Consider the following 7448-nt stretch of genomic DNA (forward strand, 5'->3'; position numbering starts at 1 on the left):
CCACTCCCAGTGCTGTTTCACTTTCGGAAGCAGTCTTGGTATGCCCCTTGCTGGGTCACGCGACATCTCGTGTGTGAATTTTCTTTTATCTCATCTATCATTGCAAATCTTAGTTCTTTCAACAGGATTTTCAACTTTGAAAATAAAAAATAAGTCCACTGGGCTGAATGTGCGGGTGCATTATCATGATGCAAGAGCTGTGAATTGCCTGGCCAACTTCTAGGCCACTTCCTTCCCACAGGCATCACAACACGTCCCAGTAGTACCATCATTAACAGTTTTTCCTTGTGGCATGAATTCATGGTGAACTAATCCTTCAGCAGACGTCATAGGGTGTCCTGAATGAGGACCGTCTTTAACTTCCGTCCGCCCATTTTTAAACCGTGTGAACAACTCATAACGCAGAATGCGGCATAAGCACACAATACTGTGGGCTTCCGATCATTTGGTGTGTCTCAGTAAAGGTTTTCTTAAGTTTCTTGCAAAATTTAATACCAACGCATTGCTCCTCTAACACTGCCATCTCAAAATTCGCAAACTCTGAGACATAATGTTCTACTTAACAGAGCACTGTACAATAACTAACAGACATACAACAATGAAACTTCGGACAGTTATACTTTAAAAAAAAAAAGCATGTGCAGAGATTTCAACTGCATTTCGCTCAGACACCATTGGTGTGAAATTACAAATGTTCTGGAATTTTTTGAACAGATCTCATAATTTTTTCCATCCCTATAGGTATATTTTGCCATGAAAAAGGTTTTATATCGGGCTCTAGATTCTGGAGCATTCAAGAAATGATAGTACCTTTATCTTACCCTAATTACTCATATTAATAGATCAATTTGTAATCAGTAAATAATATTACAGAGAAGTACTCCTCTGTGATACAGACAAGGAGGAGATTGAGTCAATAATTAAATCACTGAAGACTAAGGACTATCATGGTTATGATGGAGTGCCTAGCAGAATATTAAAGTACTGTGCTGCACATGTTAGCCCTGTATTTAGCCGTACTTGTAATTTTTGCTTTAGGAATGGTCAGTTTCCTGAATGATTAAACTACAGAGTAGTAAAGCTGCTTTATAAAAATGGAAAAAGCAATAATGTAAACAATTTTAGACCTATTTCTATGCCATCAGTGTTTGCTAAAGTTATTGAAAAGGCTGTGTATGTAAGAATGACTGATCATTTTATCACACGATTTACCATCAGTTTTACAGTTCGGCTTTAGAAGTCGTTTTAACAACTAAAAATGCTATATTCTCTTTTTCTCTGTGAGGTACTGGATTGGTTAAACAAAGGATTTCGAACAATATGCATATTTTTTTATTTAACTAGGGCGTTTGATTGTGTTGATCACAAAATATTGCTCCAGAAGTTGGACTATTACAGAATATGGGGAGTAGCTCACAATAAATAAATAAATAAATAAAGTAGGTTCTTACATTCATGCATAGAGAGAGTCTTGCATGGAATCTCTGATCATATATTATTGAGCCAAAAGGAAGGAGATGGATTAGGGCAAAAATATAAAGCAATGTGTTAGTGTGTGATAGTGGGTGCTTCTGAAGCCTGACAGAAAGTGAGCAATGAGACTATGGATGTATAATCTTCAATACCATATCTCTATTCTTCTAGTAACTAACTACTCTGCAGTTGACATAGTTTAGCAGATATAGTGAATCTCAAAATAATAAAGGGTTTCTGTAAATTACAACTGATGAAAGAAAGAAAACGCTATGACTACCAGTCTGGGCATTGTATAGCTGGGCTTTGAATCGGCGTCCACTGTGTGTTGGCATCTGCTGCGAGGCTGCCAACGTCCTTATGCCATACTGAGAGGATCACCAGTCCGGGAATATAGCCACAACCTCAATGGAGGGTGTCAGTCTAAGGTCCTCTCAGCCTTGAACCTCTGTGGTCTGACAGTGCTGGTCACTGCTCACCATCCACCAGTCCAGAATTTGACCCTGGGTAACACTGCTGACTACTGCTAAGCTGAGTAGTGGCTGGTTCTATGACATTTATGAGAGCAGAGGTGCCACAACTGACACTGCACTGTGAAGCATCTGAAATGCATTGCTAGCAAGGTCACTGCTGAGCAGAGAGAATGAGAAGTGCTTACACTGGTGCATCACTGCCAGCTGTCCTGGTCTAATGTTCAACCATTGCAGCATGCCTTCTGTAGGTGCACAGTTTCTATCCCTGTCTAACTGGGAAGTCAATAAATTGTCACCACTGACTGCCTCCAAACATACCCACCCACACCTTTACAATGGCAACGGACATAAGTAATTTCTGTTCAAAGTAGGTGGATATTAATAATGGTAAAAATTGGGGAATTAATGTGCTGACCTCTGCTTTCAATTTTTATTTGAATAATTAGCTAGAAACATCTTTGTGCTCAAATGAAAAAGAAATGGTTTACAGAAAGGAATGAACTACAGCAGACGTGGTATTATGTACATGTATTATGACGCCTATCAGCCAGAATATTATGACCACCTACCTAATAGCCGGTATGTCCACCTTTGGCATGGAGGGCAATGACAACGCATTGTGGCATGGAAGCAGTCGAGCTTTCGTAGGTCGCTGGATGGAGATAGCACCACATTTGCACACACAAATCACCTAATTCACATAAATTCCAGTGAGAGGGCAATGAGCTCTCATGCCACAATCAATCAACTCCCAAATTTGTTTAATTGGGTTCAGATTGGTGATTTGGGGGGCCGGCAGCTCACCACTGTGTTCCTTGAACCACTCCATCACACTCCTGGCCGTATGACATGGTGCGTTATTTGCTGAAAAATGCCACTGCCATTGAGAAACATGATTTTCATGAAGGGGTGTACAGGGTCTGCAACTCAATTATGATACTCCATGGATGTCATGGTGCCTTGCATGAGCTTCACTGGACCCATGGACATCCATGTGAATGTTCCCCAGAGCACAATGGAGACACCACCAGCTTGTCTCCATCCCACAGTTCAGGTGTCAAGGAGCTGTTCCCCTGGAAGCGGACGGATTTGCGCCCTCCCATCGACATGATGAAGAAGATCTCATGTTTAATCAAACCATGCTGATGGTCACATGCTTATTGCAGTCATAGTTGCTGATGTTGTGGTGTTAACATTATCACATGAATGGGTTGTCATCATAAGGAGCATTTGTTGCAGTGTGCTTTCACACACAGTTGTACTCTGTCCAGCAGTCTGATGTTAGCTCTGCCACAGTTCGCCACCTGTCGTGTTTTACCAGTCTGCCCAGCCTATGACATCCGACACCTGTGATGAGTAGTGGTTGCACTACCAGACAATGCATGGATGTGGTTTCGTCACATGTTGAAGATACTCAGCACAGCACTCCTCGAACACCAGTCGAATTCTTCAGTTTCTGAAATGCTCGTGTTGAGCCTCCAGGCCATCACAATCTGTTGTGCGCCTTCTCCATTTTACACATGTACAGCAGTCTCTCTGGTACTACATGCATTGTGTCTGTGTCTGACTAGCAGTTATTCCTCACCAGGTGATGCTGCTATTGCCTGGATAAGTTTGTATTGATAGTAGATTGGTGGTCATAATGTTCTGGCTAATCAGTTTGTATTCAAGACATGTGCCTTATAGGTCAATATTTTGGGGGAAAAAAAGGAACCCAGGACCTGCAGACTTGTGGCATGCCAGGGTAACATGTGAACTTAGCACTCTATGAAGACACCAGTTTTCTCACAGTGAGAATCCACCGCACTATTTCAACTGGACACCTGCGAGTCATCTTCAGGTGGGCCATCAAAGACTGACAAAGATCCATCTTATACATCGCACTTATAGTATTGCCGCACATGCTTCAGAGTCATGGTGATAGAAGCACCACATCGCCTGGCAGCAGTGCCCTTGCTGGTGGAACTGCAAAAGTCAGCTGTCTCCGGCATTGCCACTCGCCGCAGTCGTTGGAGTATTCTGTTGTCCTCATCTGGAGCAAATCTTTGACATGACAGGGTTCCACGCGTTATCCAGCTGGTAGCCACTGTCACGATTCGTTAGATTTTCCATGATACATATTTCAATTGATTCTTTCGTAATGGAGTCCCAACAAGATGTTATTGTGGTCAAAATTGATGTTTTCTCATACTCCAGTGAATGTCCATTGGAGATACAGTGTTCCACAATTGCAGATTTGCTGGGTTGCAGAAGATGATTGCAACATTTATGTTTCGTACAACATTCTTCCCCTGTGCATGTTGTTTGTCCTATATAGGCCATACCACATTGGCAAGGTAGTTTGTAAATTCTTGCCTTGTGCAATAACTACTTACCCTTCACTGATGCCAGCAGGTCCAAAGTGATAGATGGTGGGTGGAAAATCACTTTCATCTGAAAATTACTAAGGATTTTTGCTATTTTGAAGGAAATATTTTCAATGAAGGGAAGAAAAGTTGGACCTTTCCTGGCATGTTCTCTTCTTTATCCACTTTCTGGTTCTTGTTTTTAACTTAGAATGCCCTGTTAATTTGCTAGGTTAAGTACCCAATGTCCGTGAATGCTGTCCTTAAATGTGCAAGCCCTGTAAGTAAACTATCTGCATCTGACACTATATGGACCCTGTGTGCAAGGGTTTTAAGCACACTCGTGGTTTTGGATGGGTGAGGGCAACTTCAAGAGTGCAATTACAAATCAGTGTGAATGGCTTACAATAAACAGAATGTCCCAGAGACCTGTCACTCCTCTGTCTAACCAAAACATCCAGGAATGAGAGAGAACCATCTTTCTCTAATTCCATAGTAAATTGGATGTTCTCATGAATGCAGTTAAGGTGATTTAAAAACTCCATGGTGCCACACTGTGAATGTATCATCCACAAACCTCCAAAAAACAGTTTGTTTAAGAACTGCTGATTCAAATGCTCTTTCCTCAAACTCCTCCATAAAAAAGGTAGGCACCAGGGGAGACAAGGGGCTGCCCGTGGTGGCGCCATCTGTCTTCTTCAAAATATTCTTGGTTAAACATAAAATAGGTTGAGGAAAGAGCATGTAGAAACAAAGCAGCATAACTCATTGTCCCTTAAGAGGTTTCTAGTGAAGTACAGTGTCCCAATGTTAGGACACCCACATAACTCACCTGCCTAGCACCATGTGACTTCTATCTATTCCTCAAGGTCAAATCAGCCTATTGAAGCAGCGAAAGAAAAAGTGGCATGCATCATCATGGAGCTCACAGAGGAAAAGTTCCAGTACTGTTTCCATAAATGGAAAATTCTCAGGCATCATTGTAGTGTTAGGGAAGAGGAGCATATTGAGGGTGACAATAAATAAATATCTTTGTTTTTCAAATACAATGTTGTATAGCAATAATCCTGTTAGTTTATTGCTGTACATTGCATATTAATTTTGGATATTACACAGATATACACATTTATTCTGTGCCATTATTTTCTTAGACATTTGAGGTGTTTCTGATGTTCCTTTTTTATACGGTAAGTTCAGGAATGCTAAGGGTTCCCTTCTGTCACATAGGGCTTATTTCACAAGGTAATGATGAAGATGCAGAAAGTTAATACGGAACATATACATTAAAAAGCTTTATTTAAAAAATGATAAGATTAGGACAGCTAATATTATAATGAAATTTTGTGCTCTTTAGGTCACATGTAAAGACATAAATCTTAATGTGTCTCCTTTCTTCTCTCAAATCTCTGTTGCAATATTGTCTGTGCACTAACTGAGGACATTCGCCGTGCAGTATCCAGCAGTAGTCAGCTATCATGCTGGTCAATGAAGCCTTTCTCCCTGTTCCTCACTCACATCACCTAAATTTTCTAGAAAATAGCTGACATGAAGTTCAGAAAGTGCAGCTTCAAGCTCATTGAACATCCAATGCTTTGAAGTTATCCAGCATGTTTCTTACTAATTGTAGTAGTCAAGGTTTTTGCAGTTGCCAAGAAACTTGCTGACAGTTTGTTTGAAAGATATCTAAGATGATCTTTAAACTCCATTAATCTACAAATGTTTCTTCTTTCATTACTTTTGGAACACCAGGGTTGATTCAAACCCCTTCTTCCATCTTAGCTTCTGACAGCCACAGTAACTTAATTGCTACTCACTTGAAAGTGAGATTTTCTGCTGCCGCTTTTCACTACAAATTTGCCATAGATACATCAGAAGGGCCCAGGAGAATTTATACAACCTCCTGAAATCATGAAATTCACAAAGCAGGTAGCAGTCAATTTATCACTCTTTGTTGAAGTTGGCATGATAAATGATATGTGAAACAAACATATAGGCCTCAGCATTACAGTATCACCAAAATATTTTGGTAGCTGTATTACTGACTGTAAAAATTAACCATCCTTTTGTAGGGCATTACATCGGAAACTTTTGCAGAACAGTTATATTATTATAACGACTAAGTAGGTACCTCTTGCATATCTCACAGAAACTCTAAATTTCTGTCAAAACTGCTTGTGATTAAACATTCTAATACTTTACCTGAAATCAGCACCAAAAAATATGATACAAAACCGCTTCACCTTTAAGAAAAAAATTGTCAACCAGTGTTGATGACCAGCTGAATGGCGTATGTGATTGTTGCTATTTTGGGTGCACTACACTCTGAGACATTGCTTCTCCCATCGAATTCAGAAGCCCTCTGTAAATTTCTGCATATGACAGTGATTGTTTCTAAGGTCTGTCATCATCTTAGCTATGGAACTGGTTGGTATTCCAGTCAGTTTTCCTGCAATAAGAAAATGTAGTGTAGTCAAGGCAGTGTAGAGATCATTTCATATCACAGTCTAACGTAAGACTGGTCACACTGTGACCATCCAAAAACCTTCCATAGGCAGCATTTAATTGTTGCTATCATTCTCTCCAACCATCTTCCTGACCAGAGCAACAAGCACTGCATGATATTGAAAGGCAGAGTCTCATGCCATGCAATACCCCTGATCCAGGTTTCTTGAAACAATAATTTGCCTTGGTTAGTAACAGTGTGAGGTCGTAAAGTCGTGAGATGATCTGCAGAACATCATGTTTTAGAGTGGGTTGAGACATCTTTTAAGATGCCAGTAGTTGGAGCATGAGGTGTATAGTCATTCTGCCACTGGATACCAATGATGTATGTTTTCCAGAAGTGGTAATTTGTAATGTTGTCATAGCTGATGCAGTGATGAAAAATTCTTAGCCGTTTTCGACTTCACAAATTTTATGATGTTCATCACATTAGTTAGCTGGTTGTAAATTCTGCCTTTCACCCACTAAAGCTGCGAAATTGTTCATAAAAATAAAATGGGGCAGTAGAACCAAACTGATCCAAGTGACATTTTTTTTCTTTATTAGAGCTTTTCACATGGGTGCATGGAAGAAAATATAAATTTTTATGCCACATTGATCCAAGTGCAAAAATCACCATCTTCTGTAAGAACATCTCTATCTCTCACATCAGAGT

Source organism: Schistocerca piceifrons, chromosome 5 (assembly GCF_021461385.2).
Source record: "Schistocerca piceifrons isolate TAMUIC-IGC-003096 chromosome 5, iqSchPice1.1, whole genome shotgun sequence".
Lineage (NCBI taxonomy): Eukaryota > Metazoa > Arthropoda > Insecta > Orthoptera > Acrididae > Schistocerca > Schistocerca piceifrons.